Raw genomic sequence first — 22,282 nt, forward strand, 5'->3', positions numbered from 1 at the left:
AATAGAGGGCCTATAACATTTCCTTGGGAAACGCTGGATTTGACTTCTGTTTCACTCGATGACTTTACCTCTGTTGCTACGAACTAAGAGATTTCTGACAGGAAATCCCGAATCCAGTCACAAAACTGAGGCGATATTCCCTAGACACACAGTTTGTTTAGAAGACGCTTGTGACGGACTGTGTCGAAAGCCTTCAGGAAATCTAAAACTACGGAATCAATTTGACATCCCATGTCGATAGCACTCATTACTTTATGAGTATAAAGAGCTAGTTGTGTTTCATAAGAACGGTGTCTCCTTAATCCATGCTATGTGTCAATAAATCGTTTTCTTCGAGGTAATTCATAATATTCGAACACAGTATATGTTCCAAAACCCTACTGCAAAACGACGTCGGTGATATGGGGCAGTAATTCAGTTGGATTACTCCTATTTCCCTTTTACAGCCTTTAGGCACGGAATGTTTTGTGAGCGAGGGGGGGCTGTATATAATAGGTAAATATGGAGCTATCGTATCAGAACACTCTGAAAGGAACCTGGTTGGAATACAAACTGGACCAGAAGCGTTGCCTTTATTAAGTGATATAAGCTGCTTTGTTACACCGAGAGTATCTACTTCTGTGTTTCTCACCTTGGCAGTTGTTCTCGATTGGAATCCAGGAATATTTACCTCGTCCTAGTAGGCCATTACTTAAACTGTAAGAAGTGCGTAGCAGAAAGGAACCGTTACGGGAATGCATCACAAGAGCTGTTGCCCTACAGGTTGTGGCGAGAAGTTAACAAAAAGAGAAAAGGATGGCGGTTATTTCTTTAGGTTCCTTCGGATGCACAGACACCGCTTTTAAGAGTGTGTAAGACACAGAACAGGAGACTACTAAATCAGGTGAAGTGAGAGGTCAGCACAGTGCACAGTGGTGACAGAAGTACATAGCCACTCACCAGACACGTCCCGCGCCGCAGCAACCAGTGCAGTGGCGGTCGGTCGCGCCTCCCGCGTTTTATCCTCCTCCCCTGGCCACGGCTGGGCCGGCCTCCCGCCTCCTTCGGGCGCTGCGCGGCCTTTGGCCCAGTCCTCCCGCCCCCACCACAACCTCTCCCACGTCCGGCGTTTGGGCAGCACCTCACGCCACAGACGCCAAGGCCATACTGCTGATTACTGCGACTGCTCTCCTGCGCATTATCAACCCGCGGACTCTGCCGATTCGACTCTGTGGTGGCCACGAACTTGCCTACCATCAGCTTTTCATCTTATTACCTTTCAGTTCTCTCCTCTGAGATACGTACACCAGCAAGATCATTAATCACAGTAGAAGTCATGCATATAACGTTGTAGTATCGCTTCATAACGTGTAATGCAAACTGTGACATAAATCTAATTACCGAGTGCGGCTCGAAAGACATTTTCCACTAATGACATTCTATTTATTTACTGGTAAAATACTGTAGAAGGTTCTATTTGGTAGAACAAGACTATACAGGGTGTACATAAGGCCTGGGAACACTTTCAATTATTTATTGCACAAGAAATAGACTTAGTACAGCTGTCATACGTATTGCATTTTGAAGAGAAACTCTGAAAGTTTGTTTGTTTGTTTTTTTTTTTCAGACATTCGATATGTGAACCATGAGTGACCCGTCCTAGTATGGCTTCGTCGACTGTGGAAGTCGCTTCCCGTATTCTCTCCCTGAGCTCTGCTACATCACGTGGTAGAGGTGGTACATACATAAGTTCTTTAATCTGTCCCCACAGAAAACAGTCATACGGAGTGAGATGTGGTGATCAGAGAGGCTGTTTCATGAGACAGCTGTCCCCTTCTGTAGCACGGCCAATCCATCAATGCAACAGCTCTGTGTTCAGGTACCCACGAACTTTACGATGAAAAGGGGGTGGAGCCCCATCCTGCTGAATGATGAATGGAGAGTGCGACTGCATTTGAGGCATCAGCTATTTTTGCAACATGTCCAAGTAGGAATATCTAGTGACAGTGCTCTTAGCGAAGAAGATGGGCCGTCCAGTTTGCCACGTATGAAGGCACAAGAAATATTTACCTTTGGGGAGTCACTCTCAAATCCAATGCATTTGTGTGGATGTTTTGTACCCCAGATTCGACAATTACGCCTGCTCACTTTCCCATTAGTGTGAAAATTGGCTTCGTTCCTAAAAATTAAGCGATCAATAAAGCCATCCCGATCCTCATTCAATTGTTGTAACTGCGAACAAAACTCAAAACGCTTGCCTTTGTCGTCGTCATTGAGCTTGTGCACCAGCACAAATTTGAATGGTTCCGTAGGCAGCTTCTGTCACAGGACTTTTCGCACTGTCATTGGAGCCTTTTCGAAATCACAGGATGCACGACGCACCGATTTCTTTGGACTCCTTATGAATGTCTCTTGTACGCCCTCCACATGCACTTCAGTGCCGCTGGGACGTCCGCTTCTCTTTGCCGGGCACAAGCAACCCGTAGTAACGAATTTGTTGTGCCACTAGTAATTGGCCTTCCTTGTTGGTGGCTTCTTACCATACTTGGTTCTAAACATCCGCTGAACAGCTGTGGCACACTTGTTTTTGTCGAACTCCTACACACAGTAAGCTCTCCACACATCTGAACTCGCCATGTTCCCGAGTAGCGCTGACTGTCGGCAAATTACTGAACTACGCTGTGGCCGTATACATGGAAAAATACTTTCAGAGTTTCTCTTGAAAATGACATATGTATTATATCTGTGCAATGATTGCTACACGTGCAATAAATAATGGGAAGTATTCCCAGAGTTTATGTACACCCTGTATTTAATTGTTAAATGGAGAATTATGAAACAGAAGCATGCGAAGAACTCTTATAAATAACCTGAACTATCGCCTACGCCTGCGAGAGTGCAGCATTGTAAATAACATTGTTGGCTGGGTAGCGACCTGTGATTTTTAACACTAGAGTCCGTGACTCTATTAACGATTTTTTTCCTGATAGTGGGCATCACTACGGATTGACGTATTTTGAAATGATTTCTATTGTTAAATAAAGAAACGACAGCCGCCTTTGCTGCGAGATATCAGAAATATAATTATTGTCAATATGTGATCTTGTAAGAAGCTGAATATACAGAGTGTTTCATGAACAATATATGTAATTCGAATGCATATACTTATTAAACTTTAAGACATACGAATATAAAACCTTAGACACATATTTACCAACCTCTCAAGTTCAGATTACAGATGTTCAATATGTCCTCCATCAGCGACACGAACAATATCGCATCGATACTCAAATTCTTCCCATACTCGGGCAAGCATGTCCTTCGTCACTGATGTTATGGCAGTATGGATCCGGTTCTTCAACTCTTCCAGCTTCTGTGGGATTGGTGGTACATAAACGTTATCTTTAACGAAACCCCACAGGACGATGTCAGAGGGTTCCAAATCCGGTGACAACGTTGGAAAGCAGTTTCAATTCGCGCAACTTTTTCTTCAGGAATACGAGGGTGGCCAGGACTCTTTCCTTTACATCCACATCCTGTGTATAGGAACTGTCGAAACCATTTGCGAATGCTCCAGCCATTTGGAGGATCAGTTTGGTTCCTCAACCCGTAACGGCTTTGCACTGTAATCACGGAATTGCGCTTCGCAAACTCGAGAACACAAAATGATTTCTGCTGCGGAGTAGCCATTTTAAACATATGACGGTTACCGAGCAAAACAGAAGAAAACTGACATCCAGCGGCTATTAATATAACCTAGGCTATGTATTCGTTTCTCCAACAGCCAAGTTGCGGCGCAGCGATCGGTAGTTTGGACAAAATAATACTTTGCAATACTTATATTGTTTTTGATACACCCTGTATATTGTAATAGTTGTACACTGAGCAGAACGTTTTTATTAAATAATAATTTTTATCTTAAAATGTAAAATTTTTCTCATATCTGACGTGAATACTATGCTCGTCTTTCCGCTCCTAGTAATTACAATACAAAGTGCAAGCAAGCAGAAGACTTAAGATTTTGGATGCTAAGTAGTACTGTGCGATTCCTGTTTAATAACGGTGTCTTCCGCAGTGAACAGATTCTGTTTTGTGGAAAGCGAAAACTTGTGGAACTTGCCCTACCGACACAGACTGTCATAGTTTTTCAGAATCGTATCCGTCTCACTTCAAGAATTTTTCAGAGCTACATCACGATGCAGATCTTGGGAAGCTGTTTCTTACGCTGGCTGCTACGAAGAACATTAACCTTGGGTGCGCTCGACGGCACTCCGGAGATGCCACGCATTACTGCAAAATTAACAGTTTACTCTTCTTCAGCGAAGGAGACAGTAATTAAGATCCACAACACTAAATATTTTTTTTTTGATGAAAATGTCCTTTTCAATTTTCATATCCATAAGAAACACCAAAGGACAGATTTATTCAAATCGTTTAATACTACGAAGGAAAGAGGACCTGGTAAGAGTAGTGAACAGTAGTTACAATCAAATTTGCAGCGGAAAGTTTCGAGGCTATCTGTCTGTTTGTTCTTTTTGCTTTTATCAGGAATACTTAAAAAATTTTCTAGTGACCAAGGGAGGGTCGTTAGAACCAATCTGTGGCATCTGTTCTGTGGAGCATACAGTCAACGAAGTCCTTCACGTATGCGACTTACAAGGTGACAATCATTACACTATATGAAATAAAATCTCAGTAACTTCTGAACGGTTTGCGTTAGGACATTCAAACTCCGCGGTTGGCCACGGAGCATGGTGGCAATTAGTATGCGCATTATAGTACCGTTTAGCGACGAAGCCCACTTTCATTTTGATGGGTTAGTCAGTAAGCAAAATTGGCGTATTTCGGGGATTGAGAATCCCAATTTTGCTATCGAGAAATGTCTTCACCCTCAACGGGTGACTGTGTGGTGTGGAATCTCCATTCCCAGAATAATCGGTGGGATAGTCCCTGCTGAAACGGTGAGTACCGAAAGGTATATGAAACTCCTGGAGGATGTTTCCTTCCCATGATTGAAAATGATCCTGTTTTCGACTAGATATAGTTCATATAAGACGGCTCTCGACCCCATCGAAGTAGGACAGTGTTTGGTGTCCTGGAGGAGCTCTTTGCGGACCGCATTCTGGCTCTGGAGTACCCAGAGGCCACTGGCATGGGCCTCAACTGGCCACCACATTCTCTGGAATTGAACACATGTGACTGATTTTTGTGTCGCTGAAATCCTTTTAATCCTCACACTCTCTTTTCTGATTATACATCTCTTTTAGTTGAAAAACACGTGACAGTGACACTGCAACGTCTGTCGACTTTGTGTTCAGTGATTCCTACAAATGGTTCAGCTGCAATGGCCTGACTTTAAATTAAAAAAAGAAAACAATAGATTAATTTCCATGTGTATCCGAAAGTGTCGGAGGCATAAGTCTACGCTGTAATGATGCAGATTTACATCAAGTATATTGTTCTAAATTTCTAGGCCCCTTCATCGATAGTAAATTAAATTGCTAGAGCCCTATTCTGGACTTAAGAAAAAGACTTAGTTCAGCAACTTATGCTCTACATATTATAGCAGCTACTTCTAATACTGACACTGTTAAGGCTGATTATTTTGGCTATTTTCATTCATTGTTGTCGTATGACATAATGTTTTGGGGAAATCAACCAATGACAAATAAAGTATTTGTCACTCAGAAAAGTGCAATCCGAGTTATAAGTGGAGTGAGTAGAAATCATACATGCAGAAATCTTTTTAAGCCACACAAAATATTGACAGTGACTTTACAATATATTGTGTCCCTTACGTCCTTTTTAGTTAAGAACCTACCCAAGTACAAAACCAACGGTGACTGTCATGACTATCATTACTAAGACTCAAGATCGAAACACGATTTGGATGTGTATGGAAAAAACTTGAGCCTAGTACAAAAAGGTATTTAATGCTCTTCCTATGGGCATGAAAGACCTAACTAATGTAACACGACAACTTAAAAGTAAATTAAAAGAATAACTTCTGGACCACTATTTTTACTCTCTTCATCAGTTGTTAAACACTTCTACCTGTATATTGTAAACCAGATGTGGCTCATTCAGTTGTAATATACGCTGTTGCGACTTTTTAACTAAACATGATGACCTATGTCAGAATAAGAATGAACTTCACTTCTAGAAAAGTTTTAACTTAATATGGAATAATTTTAGTTTATTATTGTATTGCTTTACACTTCTGTTTTACTTTAGGAAGTGCCTAAGGTTGTAATTGTTACAATATTTCGTTCCTTTACACATATTGCAATTTGTATCTATTAGGGTCCATAAGTATCTTACTGTTCTTATGTACAATTATGACTCGTTCCACATCCATACAAGTTTGTTGTATACTGGTTCTACAGAACACGAATAAATAAATAAGTAAACAGATAAAATAAAATTGTTGTAGTCTTCAGTCCGAAGACTGCGTTACTGCAGCTCACCACATTATCCTAGACAAGCCTCACCACCTCTGTATAACTGCTGCAAACTACATCCCTTTCAAACTGCTTACTGTATTCAAGGCTTTCTCACCTGCTACAATTTCACTATTCCCCTCCCCCACCCCCCTGTCCCACCCACTCAACACTTCCTTTTGTTTCCATACTGACCATTTTTTGATGGCTCAGACCGTCTCCTACCAGCCGATCCCCTCAATTGGTCACGTCGCGCTATATATTTTTTTCTCAATTCAATTTATTGTATCATCTTTTCTTATATCTATCCACGTAATCTTCAGCATTTTTCAGTAGCACTCCATTCCAAAAGTTTCTCTTCTCCCTGCTGCTAATTATCCACGATACTCTTATAGAGAAGTCTATGCTCCAGACAAATATGTTAATAAAAGATTTTCTAAAACTTAAATTTGTATTAGAAATTAAAGAATTCCTGTTTTTGAGAAACAATATTTTTATTATTCCCATTCTGTGTTAATATCTTCTCTACTTCAGCCGTCATCAGTTACTCTTAAGTTCAAATAGCTAACGAGACATAAAACCTTCAGAGTTTTATTTCTTAACGTTATCCCCAAAGGATCACTTCATTTAACTCGATCGCATTCCAATATCCTTGTATTTATCTTTCATTAATGCTCATCTTGTAACCTCTCCATAAAAATTTATCCATTCAATTCAATTAATCTTCTGCTTCTTTTGCGTCATTGACATAATTACAATGTCACTGGGAAACCTCAAAGTATTTGTTTCTTCTTCTTGAACTTTAATTCCCCTAACCCATAGCTTTTTGGTTCCTTTCAAAGCTTTCTCACTCTGCAGATTGAATAACTTTGGGAGAATTCTCAACACTATCTCACTCCTTTCTCAACTATGTGTTCCTTTCCATGTCGATCGACTCTATTAAATGCGGTCAAATTTGTGTACATGCCGGAAATAACTTTCTGCTAGGCTCTTTTTTACTTCTACTACCTTCAAAGCTCAAAGATTGTAGTAGAGTCTACAGCATCAAAACCTTTCTTTGAACCTGTAAATATTGTACGGTAGGTTAGCGACTTTCTAACTTACATTTGACCCTTTCGAAGTAGGACAGTGTTTAATGTCCTGAAGGAGCACTTTGGGGACCGCATTCTGCCTCTGGGGTACCCAGAGGCCATTGGAATGGGCCTCGATTGGCCGCTATATTCTCCAGACCTGAAAACATGCAACTCTTTTTGTGGTGCTGTATTGAAGATAAGCTGTACAGTGTTCTGGCGTAACCACAAGCGCTGGCACGAAGACGGAGAAGGAAAGAGCAGAGAAGGCGGTGAGACGGCATCGGCCAATAGGCCGCTGACTAGGACCGCACCACGACAGGAGTGGCCTCTACAGACACTGACTATCTGCATGTCGCCCATCACTTGCGACCTGTTCTTCTGAATCCCAAGTTAGGTATTGTCAGCCCTCTTTCTTATAACAAAAATTATTAATGTGGTCTGCTTGAATTGTTGTATAACTATCCGAGAAAGCAGCATCCTTTAGGCACCCTATAAGAGACGTGTGGGCAGGACACTACATACAGCAACAACCCCAAAACCATTGCTGAGCTGAAACCAGCCATTCAGCAGGTCATCGATAGCATCGATGTTCCTACACGTCAGCGGATCATGCAGAATTTCGGTATTCGTCTTTCCCATATCATTGTCAAGGATGTCAGGCATATTGAACATGTGACAGCCTAAATCCGAATATCTGTAGTGACGTTTACATGTTGGATAAAGCGTGTGCACGTCGTAGTTTCTAACTAATTTACATATTTTTTCATGTAGTTCAATATTTGTCGCGCTGTGCCTTTTAAAGAAGTATCCTAGGCCTCGAAATTAATTTATTTAATTGTGTTTAAGGGACGTAAAGTGATAATTTGTATTATAGTTCGAAAGTCATTCAATAATTGAAGGGACAGATTGGTCTGTAGAAAAAAGTGTTTATTTTTACAAAAGATACTTTTTGTACTTTCCAATAAAATCCTCTTGAACATTTATGCATTTGTTCCAACGGAGTATAAGCTTTTTTATTCCAGATGCCTCCTTCAGTGCAGCAAGCAAATGGAAATCGCTGGGTTCTAAATTAGGACTGCAAGGGTGATGAGGCAGTACTTCCCAGCCCATTTTGTCGGTGGTTTCACTGGTTTGGTGAGCAGTATGAGGACGTGCATTGTATAGCTGGAGAATCGCACCTCTCATCTCAGATCCATGAGATCTCTCTCATAGCTGGCTTCACCTTGATTATAAGCAAATCCGAGTAGTATTGGCTGTTCACTGTACGCTACTCTACGAGATTTGAATTTTTTCTTGATAGGGGAATTGGCATGCTTCTACTCAATCCTTTGTCTTTTTGAATGTGGCTCATAATGGTGAACCCAAGTCTCAACACAAGTTAAAATTTTGTTGAGGATGTTCTCTTTCATAACTTTCCTTTACCTCTGTGCAGACGCTCAATCTAGTTTCCTTGCATAGCCCCTTCAACTCCTTTGCGGCCCATCTTGAACGTGTCTTGCAGTACCTCAGTTTCTTACAGATAATGTTATGAACTGTACCAGTACTAACTTGAACCTCACCAACTAGCATTTTCACATTCACGTGGCGGTCGGCACGAATAAAGTCATCAATTTGACCTTCAATTGAGCGAGTTGAAATTGCTACTGGTCTGCCTGAACGGTGTTTGTCAGTCACTCTGTCGCGACCATTTTTGGACTGCTCTATCCACTTGTAAAAATTTGCACCATTCATACAATCTGCACCATGAACTTTAGGCATTCTACAGTATATATTCACTGGTTTCTCACCTTCAGTAAGTAAAAATCGAATCACAGAACTTTGTTCAACTGAAGTGGACGTTCAAGCGGACTCCCCATCTTGAATGTGTTTTTGAGGCTTTAAACAAAACAGTGTTGATAGATCAGCTTATCAGGGCTCCACCCAGTGATGCCAACTTATAGCCGTGAAAGAACCAAACTTGCCCTACTAACAGTTTTTTCCCCATACCAATTTGTCTCTTTAATTATTGAATGACTCTCGTATTGCACGCAACTAAGGACGGCAGGACAACAAAGGTTTAGGAAGAAAAGACTAGAGTAGAAGACGAAAGGGCTGCTGCGTGGGAAGCGGTCCCCTGTCGCCCTTCTCGGTGGAGACCGCCAACGCCTCTCAAGGCCATCCTGGGCGCTTCAGCTTTGCAAGTGTGACGTCAGACGTCTCCACTTTGATGGAGGCGAGGACTGCTTTATTGCTGGCGACTCCTCACCAGCGAAGCTGGCCGAGGGGTTTCAAACTAACTCCGAAAAGCCGCTAAATCATTTCTTTACCTTTCCTCTACGACAGTAACCCCGAAACAGGAAAAAACTTAAAAACTCACTATATTCCAACGTTTGACTATACATTTGTTACACTCGTGCGATATCACATGATTATGTTTTATTTGCTTTCTTTCCAAAGGTTGATAACATTGAACTATATGAAAAAAATTTAAATGCGTTGCAAAGTATCGCGCACACACTTTATTCAATGTGTAAACGCCATCATTGGCGATCAGGTGTTGCAGACGAATATCGAAACTCTACATGACCCGATGAAGCGTCGGAACATCGATGCAGTCGACGACCTCCTGAATGAATGTTTTCAGCTCAGCAATGCGTTTGAGCTTTTCCTGTACACCTTGTCTTTAATGTAGTCCCACAGAAAGGAACTCATGTGCTCAGATTCAGAGAATATGGCGGCAATTCGAGGCCCACGCCTGTGGCCTCTGGCTACTCCACACAGAAAATGCGGTCCCCAAAGTGGTTCTCCAAGATATTACTGTCCTGCTTCGATGGGATCGGCTCCGTCTTGCACGGACCACATCTTGTCGAAATCAGGGTCATTTTCGATAATGGGGAAGAAATTATCTCCCGAAATCTTCACGCACCATTCAGTAGTCACCGTGCCATCAAGGAATATCTCACTGATTGTTCCGTGACTGTACATTGCACATCACACAGTCACCCATTAAGCGTGAAGAAACTTCTCCATAGTGAAATGTGGAGTCTCAGTCTCCCAAATGCGTCGATTTTGCTTATTGAAGAACCCACTCTAATGAAAGTAGCTTCGTCACTACATACTAAACCATGTATGCGCATACTAATTCCCATCATGCTCCGCGACCAACCGTACAGCTTGGACGTCCTAATGCAAACCGCTTAGAAGTTATGATGATCTTATTTCATGTAGTACAAGAATTGTCACTCTGCATTACTTTTATTTCGCAAAATTTAGTTACTTTGAATCATTTTGGGTTGATAATAAATATTTTACCTAGATCTGTGTACAAATTTCGGGAAGTTCATGCATTAATTTCACTAAACCTCCAACGCCTACCACAGACCTATAAAAATCATCATTTTGCAAATTAATTTAATACAAACAATGTTTCCAGTTGTAACAGATTAAAGTAAGGTACATATTGTGCGTTATTGGAAAGTGATGATTAGGTTGACATAGGCGACAGCAGACTTAACATCTTGGAAAATGACTGTTATACAGACACTGGAGAAAGGGGAATTACATTCTAACGGGAAAAAACGCGCACGATGAAGAAATAATTCGAATGCAATTCAGATTGATAGGTGAAATGTGGATGTACACATAAACAAATTATTAACCTTTCAGAAAAAAACTGGATGCTTTATTCGAGAGAAAGATCTTCACAAATTGAGATATTCGGTAATGGGTTGGTCCACTATTGGCCCATATGCAGGCAGTTGATCAGAGCTAATTAAAGCTGGCAACAAGGCATTGTGGAAGTTGGTAGTGGCTCGACAATCGTGTGGGTTGTGTTTGCATGGAATGGACTGGGTTCTCTAGCCCAGCTCAATCGAGATATCTGAACATTATTTGCAACCATTCATGACTTCCTGTCCTCAACCAACAATGAAACTTTTAAGGATGACAGTGCACCATATCACTGGACCAAAACTTTTCGCTACTGCTTTGAAGAACGTTCTGCAGAATTCAAGCGAATTATTTGGCTTCTCAAATATCGCGACATCAATCCCATAGAACATTTGTGGGATCTAGTTGAAAGGTCAGTTGGTCCAAATAATCCTTCACCGGTGACACTTTCGACCAGTTATGGACGACCATAGAGGTATCATCGCTCAATAAGGCTACAGGACACTTCCAACGATCTGTTGCAGCCATGCCACGTCGAGCTGCTGCGCTGTGCTGGCAAAAGTAGGTCCGATACGATATTAGGAGGTATGCCATAACTTCCATCACCGCAGTGTAGATCTGTGTCGTTGTTGTGGTTGTGGTCTTCAGTCCAGAGGCTCGTTTGATGCAGCTCTCTGTGCTACTCAATATCGCACAAGCTTCTTCATCTCAAAGTAACTACTGCAACCTGCATCCTTCTGAATCAGCTAAGTTTATTCATCTCTTGGTCTCTCTCTACGAGTTTTGCCCTCCACACTGCACTCCAATACTAAATTAGCGATTCCTTGATGATTGAAAACATGTCCTACTAACCGATCCCTTCTTCTAGTCAAGTTGTGCCATGAATTCCTCTTCTCCCCAATCCTGTTCAATAACATACCTCCATGTAATCTTCAGGATTTCTCTGTAGCCTCGCTTTTCGAAACCTTCTATTCTCTTCTTATCTAAACTATTTATCGTCCACGTTTCACTTCCATACTTGGCTATACTCCATACAAATACTTTCAGAAAAAACTTCCTGGGACGTAATTCAATATTGGAACAAATTTATCTTCTTCAGAAACACTTTCCTGGCCACTACCAGTATACATTTTATATCAAAAAATGGTTCAAATGGCTCTGAGCACTATGGGACTTAACAGCTGAGGTCATCAGTCCCCTAGAACTTAGAACTAATTAAACCTAACTAAGCTAAGGACATCATGCACATCCATGCCCGAGGCAGGATTCGACCCTGCGACCGTAGCGGTCGCGCGGTTCCAGATTGAAGCGCCTAGAACAGCTCAGCCACACCGGCCGACACGTTTTATATCCTCTCTCTACCTCGACCACCATGTAATTTGCTCCCCAAATGGCAAAACTCATTTACTACTTTAAGTGTCTCATTTCCTAATCTGTTTCCCTCAGCATCACCTGATTTAATTCGACTACATTCCATTATCCTCATTTTGCTTTTGTTGATCTTCATCTCATATCCTCCTATCAAGACACTGTCCATACCGTTAAACTGCTCTTCCAAGTCCTTTGCTGTCTCAAACAAAATTACAGTGTCATCAGCAAACCTCAAAGTTTTTATTTCTTCTGCATGTATTTTAATTCCTACTCCAAATTTTTCCTTTGTTTCCTTTACTGATTGCTTAGTATACAGACTGAATAACATCGGGGATAGGCAACAACCCTGCCTCACTCCCATCCCAACCACTGCTTCCCTTTCGTGCCCCTCGGCTCTTATAGCTGCCATTTTGTTTCTGTAGAAATTATAATAGCCTTTCACTCCCTGTATTTTAGCCCTCCACCCTCAGAACTTGAAGGTAACCTGTATACTTACAAAATCGAGAGAATCCTAACTGTTACGTTTTACATACTGTCCAAAATTATTCGCCTTTGCATTGTTTGATAGAGTTTTTGGATGTCCTCGTGAGGGATAGCGTGCTCTGATCAGTCCATACATACATACATCCCTCTGCCTATAATCTGATTGCTCGTAGCAGAATTGTCTTCAGTCATGAGTTGAGGAACGATGATCAGCGAAGTCGTGTCTGGAGAGGCCCCAGACTGTGGTGAGATACCAACCTGACTTTCGACTGGCATACAGTCGAGCAACCTGGAGTGATATTCTGGGATGCCCGTTCGTTTCAATGCAGGAGTCCTTTGGTTGTCATCCGCGGCTTTCTGTTGCGTCGACGATAACATGTGTCCCGTTGCCCTTCACAGCAAGCCATCCTTGGCTTATATTTTAGAAAGATATGGACACAAGCACACTGTGCGAGTTTCTAGTGCCTGTCTTTGTGCATGTCAAACCTGACCTTGGCCCGCAAGTTTCGGGATCTTTCCGTGATGGAGCACGTTTCGAACATTATGGGCACGGTTCTCCCACTATCTCGAGACATAATTTGGCACCATAACCCCCAGGACTACATCAAACAACTCTGTAAGTCAATGACAAGCTGAATAACTGCTTGCGTAACGGCCAGAAGTAAATCAACGCGTTGTTGACTTGCTCAGTTAGTGAAGGTTCTTCTTTTGAACACAGCATCCAGTTTTTCTCCATGTGTAATCGTTTGTTTGGCTGTGCATCTACCGGTTTCCGTTCCATTCGGTAATCCTTCGGCTTCTGATGCATTTAACAAACATCATTTGGCAACGAGTAGAAGACGTAGCATGCACAAATAAGGAAAACGAATACAAAATGTACATTGTACAGAATGAGTTGTTATCTAAAACGACAGAATATCATACAAATGGTGAGAGAGAATGCGTTAACTTAAATCAAACTATTCAGAAACATTGTAGAAAGGATGAGAGAGCACCTAATGGTTGTGTTGCCATCTGGCGTACAGAAAGACATTCATCTCGTGAACAAATGATGAAATGTCAACATAAATCGCTAAAAAAAGTGATACAGGGGAAGATATGTACAAAGTGTGTATGCTGTAGAGCACTAAACTAATACTGCAACGGCGGGGTTATTGCTCTACATTACGAGAAAGGAGACAGTCGAAACATAAACGATTATTCACATATCAGATTTCTGTCCACACTATAAAGATGTTCACTAAGAATATGATCATTGCTTGGAAAGCGAAAATTACTGGGCTTTAAAAAGGCCAAGGAACAAGCTTACTGTAGAACGGGATACTAGCAGTAAAAGGCAGCCCAGATGGCTGACTACAGCGATAGGGATATAATGTAGAACAAAGTGGGAACTATATCAAACTGTTAGAAGTAGTAACAATCTAGCTATAGTAGCCCATTCGCAACAGTACTGTAAGGTCCTCAAGCAGAGACGGTGACAGAAATAATGAAAAATTTACAAATTATTTTTACTTGCTTATTTGATAGTAAATATAATTGAGATTATTATCCCAAATTTTAGCCCTGAAATTCGAACTACAAATGGCTTACAAAAATTAAAACCGTAAGCAGTACAATGCACCAAGCCCGCTTTTCAATGTACCTAATGGAGGAATAATTTTATTGTAGCATTTGGCCTGTGAACCTAGAAAATATGGAATGAGATTTTCACTCTGCAGCGGAGTGTGCGCTGATATGAAACTTCCTGGCACATTAAAACTGTGTGCCCGACCGAGACTCAAACTCAGGACCTTTGCCTTTCGCGGGTAAGTGCTCTATCATCTTAGCTACCGAAGCACGACTCACGCCCGGTCCTCACAGCTTTACTTCTGCCACTATCTCGTCTCCTACCTTCTAAACTTTACGGAAGCTCTCCTGCGAACCTTGCAGAACTAGCACTCCTGAAAGAAAGGATATTGCGGAGACATGGCTTAGACACAGCTAGGGGATGTTTCCAGAATGAGATTTTCACTCTGCAGCGGAGTGTGCGTTGATATGAAACTTCCTGGCACATTAAAACTGTGTGCCCGAACGAGACTCGAACTCGGGACCTTTGCCTTTTGCGGGCAAGTGCTCTACCATCTGAGCTACCGAAGCATGACTCACGCCCGGTCCTCACAGCTTTACTTCTGCCAGTATCTCGTCTCCTACCTTCCAAACTTTACAGAAGCTCCACTGCGAACCTCGCAGAACTAGCACTCCTGAAAGAAAGGATATGGCGGAGACATGGCTTAGCCACAGCCTGGGGGATGTTTCCAGAATGAGATTTTCACTCTGCTCCGGAGTGCTAGTTCTGCAAGGTTCGCAGGAGAGCTTCTGTAAAGTTTGGAAGGTAGGAGACGAGATACTGGCAAAAGTAAAGCTGTGAGGACCGGGCGTGAGTCGTGCTTCGGTAGCTCAGATGGTAGAGCACTTGCCCGCGAAAGGCAAAGGTCTCGAGTTCGAGTCTCGGTCGGGCACACAGTTTTAATCTGCCAGGAAGTTTTAGAAAATATAGCTTTAGAAGGCTGTAATTTTTTGCGTACATAACAGCAGTAAAGAAGGCTGTGGAGCTATTTTATGGTTCAGTCAGTGTGGTATAGAAGGCTGTGGAGTGTTGTAAACAAGTTTGGTGCTGTTCAGTGGAATTCAAGTGACACTTGATTTATTGTGCCATTCTTTGTGCAAGGTTGAATCTGTTGATCCCTCTTTACAATGCCTAGGCCTGGTAAAGTATTTAAAAAATATAGTAAGTCCTGCATTTCCAATATAAAGCGAAAACCTGACATTGTAGTTAGGGTCGGACCTGCAGGTGCAAACATTAGCTTGTCTCCAAGTGCATCTAAAATCAAACTTGGGACAGGGATTGTGTCAGAAGAAACAAATCATGACAGAAATACAGGTTTTAGAATTTTGGATCTGGAAATGGTGTCAGAAGCACTTAGAAAAACCTGCAAGTGCTCTGTTTGTGGAGGAAATGTGGATTTGGTTGATGATGGAAAGAGAGAAGGTTGGTTTGCACATTGCACATTTTGTGTCAAAATTGTTATGCTGACAGACAATTCAAGACATCAAAGGTCTGTAATAGAATCTTTAAGCCAAATTGAGATTTAGTTATGGACTAAGATGTATAGGAATTGGAAGAGATGGTGGAAATCTTTTATGTGGTATTATTAACTTGCCTGGTCCTCCCCTAAAATTTTCTGCAATGAATACTGCTCTCCTCAATGCAGTTGCAGAAGTAAGTGAAGAGAGCATGAAAATGGCAGTTCTGGGGGCAATTCAAGAAAATTGTGAAGCAACTAGTAGGAACGATATAGCAGTTTCCTGTGACACTTCCTGGATGAAGAGGGGGCATACCTCACTGCACGGACTTTCAACAATCATTAGTGTCGACACTGGAAAAATTTTAGATTTAGAAGTGATGTCTAAATATTGTTCTGCATATTCCTTGCACCAGAAATATACTGATGCAGGTAAAGAAACAGAATGGCAAGAAGCCCATAAAGCTGTTTGTAGCAGAAATTATGCATGCTCAAGTGGTGAGATGGAAGCTGCAGGTATGAAATTCATTTTCTATAGATCTTTGCAAAAGTATGGAGTAAGATACATACAGTATTTAGGAGATGGAGACTCTAGTGCTTTCAAGAATGTAGTTGAAAGTCAGCTCTATGGAAAAGATTGCACTATAGAGAATCTGGAGTGCTTAGGCCATATTCAGAATAGGATGGGTGGACGACTTTGAAGACTTGTTGCAGACAATAAAGGCAAGCTACTAGAGGATTGGAAGCCACTGCGAGGATAAACAGACTAACAAAGAAGAGAACTGACAGCCTACAAGTCTATTATGGTGCTGCAATTAGAAGTAACCTCACAAGCTTGGACAGTATGAGGAAAGCAGTATGGGCCATTTGGTTTCATTAATTGTAGACAGATACTATACCTCAACATGGCCTCTGTTCTAATGAGTGGTGCAAATTTTTGAAAAGTAAGGAAAGTTGGGAAGCTTATACCCATAAAAATAACCTTCCTTATGAGGTTTCAATGGCCATTAAACCAACTTTTAGAGCACTGGCTTCACCAGAACTACTAGAAAAACGTCTGTATGGGAAAACACAGAATCCAAATGAAAGTTTCGATGCTCTTATTTGGAAAAGATGTCCCAAGGCTGTGTTTGTTTCCAATTTGGAGTTGAAGATTTCTGCTTTGGAAGCTGCAGCAGTGTTTAATGATGGGAATGCGGCAAGACTTCACATCCTCAGCAAGTTGGGCTTTGCACGTGGAGTCTTCACTGAGAAAATACTGCAGATCATCGATAAGCAAAGAATCGTGAAGGCAGAGACTTCAGTCCAAAACATACAAAAAATTGCTAGGCAAAGGAGCAGAGAAGCTAAAAGAGCTGTACAGGATTATGAGGAAGAAATGGAACATGGATATTGGCAATTTTAGCTAGGGTATGATAGATCTTTTTTTTTTACATTTCATCCAAACTTTAAAATAATTTTTCTGCAACTTAAGGTTTTCTGCTTTCAGGAACACATACACTCCTGGAAATTGAAATAAGAACACCGTGAATTCATTGTCCCAGGAAGGGGAAACTTTATTGACACATTCCTGGGGTCAGATACATCACATGATCACACTGACAGAACCACAGGCACATAGACACAGGCAACAGGGCATGCACAATGTCGGCACTAGTACAGTGTATATCCACCTTTCGCAGCAATGCAGGCTGCTATTCTCCCATGGAGACGATCGTAGAGATGCTGGATGTAGTCCTGTGGAACGGCTTGCCATGCCATTTCCACCTGGCGCCTCAGTTGGACCAGCGTTCGTGCTGGACGTGCAGACCGCGTGAGACGACGCTTCATCCAGTCCCAAACATGCTCAATGGGGGACAGATCCGGAGATCTTGCTGGCCAGGGTAGTTGACTTACACCTTCTAGAGCACGTTGGGTGGCACGGGATACATGCGGACGTGCATTGTCCTGTTGGAACAGCAAGTTCCCTTGCCGATCTAGGAATGGTAGAACGATGGGTTCGATGACGGTTTGGATGTACCGTGCACTATTCAGTGTCCCCTCGACGATCACCAGTGGTCTACGGCCAGTGTAGGAGATCGCTCCCCACACCATGATGCCGGGTGTTGGCCCTGTGTGCCTCGGTCTTATGCAGTCCTGATTGTGGCGCTCACCTGCACGGCGCCAAACACGCATACGACCATCATTGGCACCAAGGCAGAAGCGACTCTCATCGCTGAAGACGACACGTCTCCATTCGTCCCTCCATTCACGCCTGTCGCGACACCACTGGAGGCGGGCTGCACGATGTTGGGGCGTGAGCGGAAGACGGCCTAACGGTGTGCGGGACCGTAGCCCAGCTTCATGGAGACGGTTGCGAATGGTCCTCGCCGATACCCCAGGAGCAACAGTGTCCCTAATTTGCTGGGAAGTGGCGGTGCGGTCCCCTACGGCACTGCGTAGGATCCTACGGTCTTGGCGTGCATCCGTGCGTCGCTGCGGTCCGGTCCCAGGTCGACGGGAACGTGCACCTTCCGCCGACCACTGGCGACAACATCGATGTACTGTGGAGACCTCACGCGCCACGTGTTGAGCAATTCGGCGGTACGTCCACCCGGCCTCCCGCATGCCCACTATACGCCCTCGCTCAAAGTCCGTCAACTGCACATACGGTTCACGTCCACGCTGTCGCGGCATGCTACCAGTGTTAAAGACTGCGATGGAGCTCCGTATGCCATGGCAAACTGGCTGACAATGGCGGCGGCGGTGCACAAATGCTGCGCAACTAGCGCCATTCGACGGCCAACACCGCGGTTCCTGGTGTGTCCGCTGTACCGTGCGTGTGATCATTGCTTGTACAGCCCTCTCGCAGTGTCCGGAGCAAGTATGGTGGGTCTGACACACCGGTGTCAATGTGTTCTTTTTTCAATTTCCGGGAGTGTATATCAGAAACTACTGGAAGGATTGCAATGAAATTTGGCACACCTATTCTTTTACTTTGAAGCAATATTTAAGTGGAACAAAATTTTAATAGAGATGTTATACACAGTTTTGTGGCTGATAATATATTGAAAAATTTGCTGCAAAAAATGTTCGAATATAAAATATCACAGAAAATAGTAGCATAAATTTACCAAAAAGTTACTGCACTTAATTGTACACCTATTAGTGTACATTATTTTACCATTAAAAAAATTTGCCAAATTAGCTTCGAAATTATGAAAAAGTGTACCATAAAATAATAATGCAATAAAAAATTCAAAATTATCTCACTGCATTAGATTGTTATTAAAAATTCTGAATTTTTTAGAAATCATATTAAATCTCTATACATGTGTAAAATTTCAGTGAGATTGAACAAAAAATGGCAAAGATTTGGATTTACAAAAATATCAGTCCAAGACTGCCTCCATCTCCCCTTAAAAATGTTATTAGGAAGGCCAAGAGTATGTGGTACGCAAATATAATAGGTAAATCACAGGATAAAATTAAAACCATATGGTCAGTTTTGAAGGAAATGTCTGGTCAGCAGCACAAGGTTGAAGATATAAAGTCAGTTCATAGCAAAAATTTTTATGTTACTGATAAATCAGATGTAAGTACAGTATTTAACAATCATTTTTTGAGCATTGCTGGTGAATTAAATACAAATTTAGTTGAGTCAATAATTAAATCACCGAAGACTTAGGGCTCTCATAGATATGATGGAATGCTTAGTACTACATTACTGTGGTCCACATGTTAGCCCTGTATTTAGCCATATTTGTAATTATTCCTTTAAGAATGGTCAGTGTTCTGAATGATTAAAATACTCAGTAAGGAAGGCACTGTATAAAAATGGAGAAACGGACAAAGTGGACAATTTTAGACCTATTTCTATGCCATCAGTGTTTGCTAAAGCTATCGAAAAGGCTGTGTATGGAAGGATAATTGATCATTTCATATGACACAATTTGCTGTCAAATGCACAATTCGGCTTTCGAAGTCTTTTAACAACTGAAAGTGCTATAATCTCTTTTCTCTGTGAGGCGCTGGATGGGTTACACAAAAGGTTTCGAATACTAGGCATATTTTTTGATTCATCTAAGGCATTGATCTCAAAATATTGCTCCATAATTTCCACCATTACAATATGGGGAGTAGCTCAAAAATAGCTCAACCCTTACTTTAGTAACACACAGCAAAAAGTCAATGGCTGTGATGTGGAGTCTGAGTAGGGTACAGTCGAAAGTCCTGACGCCCCAGGGATCAGTGTTGGGGCTACTTCTTTTCCTTATTTATATAAATGATATGCCCTCTAGTATTATGGGTAACTCTAAAATATTTCTGTTTGCTGATAACACTAGCTTGGTAGTAAAGGATGTGGGGTGCAACATTGGTTCGGGTTCAAGTAGTGCAGTTCATGACATAAGTTGATGGCTTGTAGAAAATAAACTAACGCTAAATCGCAGTAAGGCTCAGTTTTTACAGTTTCTTACATACAATTCAACCAAACCAGACGTTTTAATTTCACAGAACGGAGATATGATTAGTGAAACTGAACAGTTCAGGTTTCTAGGTGTTCAGATAGATAGTAAACTGTCGTGGAAAGCCCATGTTCAGGATCTTGTTGAAAGGCTTAATGTTGCCGTTTTTACTATTCGAACGGCATCTGAAGTAAGTGATCGTTCAACACGAAAATTAGTCTACTTTGCTTATTTTCATTCACTTATGTGGCATGGTATTATATTTTAGAGTAACACTTCTCTTTCTAAAAGGATATTTTTGCCACAGAAATGGGCGGTTCAGGCAATAAGTGGTGTAAGTTCGCGAACTTCTTGTCAGCTCCTATTCACTAGTCTTGATATTTTGGCATTGCACTCTCAATATATGTGTATGTATTCTTTAGTGTCCTTTCTTGTTAAGTCTATCACTTTTTATTCCCAAGAATAAGCAGCTTTCACTCAGTTAATATCGGTAGAAATCAAACCTGCAGTTGGATCGGATTTCCTTAACTTTTGTGCCGAAAGGAGTGCAGTATACTGCTGCATCCATTTTCAATAAGCTACTACAAGAATTCAAAAATCTTAGCAGTAATTTACCCGCTTTCGTATGTAAACTGAAGAGTTTCCTCTTGGGTCACTCCTTGTATGCCGTCAAGGACATCCTTGAAAAATTAAGCTGATTCTTGTTGTGTTGTTGATTGCTTTTACACAAACTTCACTTCTTGTAGGTACATAAATATTTTATTTTTATCTGTTATTACTTTTACATTGTAATTTCATGTATTTGGTCGTACGGAAATTGACAGGTAAATAAATAAATAAATAAATTGGTATGTCGTGGATGTAACTGTCGAGCAAAGGAATGATTAACAAAAAGTCTTTTTGGGTTTAAGATTTTTCGACAGCAGTAGACACCGTCACCACAAAATCTGTGTCGACTGCCCTCGAGAAAGAAGGAGCTAATTAAGGCTGTGTTAGTATATTGAAGAATACACGAACAAGCCAGTGCCATAGTTCTCTCTGCATTTCATCAGTACAGTGAGAAACGGTGAACTGGAGATTGGAGCAATTCAAGAAGAAGTCCACACCATCTCCACAACACTTTTGAGGAGCCCTAAGGGAAGCTGAAAGACCTTTACAATGGGAAGAGGTAAGTAATGCGTGTTAATGGAATGTACCAAGACGACCTTCATATTGGTGAAGACCTCATACAGCTTTTCTCCAGCGCATGTAAACCTGGAGAACGAATGAAAACACATTTAAAGCAAATTTGAAACATTGTAAAGGGATATAAGTAGTGTATCATAAACACATCGAAAGAAACAATGTAAATTAAGAATGAAGTCATTGAAACAGGGGAGAAATGCCGATTTTAGGAGAAACAGGGAACCAAATATATGCATCTGACAAAAGGCGTGAGTGGAAGGCGAACTGTAGTAACATAGTTCTTGTCTGTTTTTCAGACGAGGTAATGAATGGTATCAACATGGGATCTGAAACTGATTCCGCATTTGTAGATTTCCAAGAAACCTTTGACATCCTTCGTCAAAAATGGCTTCTGATCAAAGTGGGTGTCTTTGTTCTATTATCGCGGTTAAGCAAATGAATTCGTGATTTCGTTTCGCATTTTATAGTAACTGAAGGGAAGTCATCGAGCAAAACAGAAGTGATATCTAGCGTTCCCCAGGGAAGTGTTTTACTTCTCTGCCGGTTCTCATCTATACAAATGAGAATATGTGCAGTCCTCTTAGATTGTTTGCAGA

The sequence above is a fragment of the Schistocerca piceifrons genome, chromosome 11 (genome assembly GCF_021461385.2).
Source record: "Schistocerca piceifrons isolate TAMUIC-IGC-003096 chromosome 11, iqSchPice1.1, whole genome shotgun sequence".
NCBI classification, from domain to species: domain Eukaryota; kingdom Metazoa; phylum Arthropoda; class Insecta; order Orthoptera; family Acrididae; genus Schistocerca; species Schistocerca piceifrons.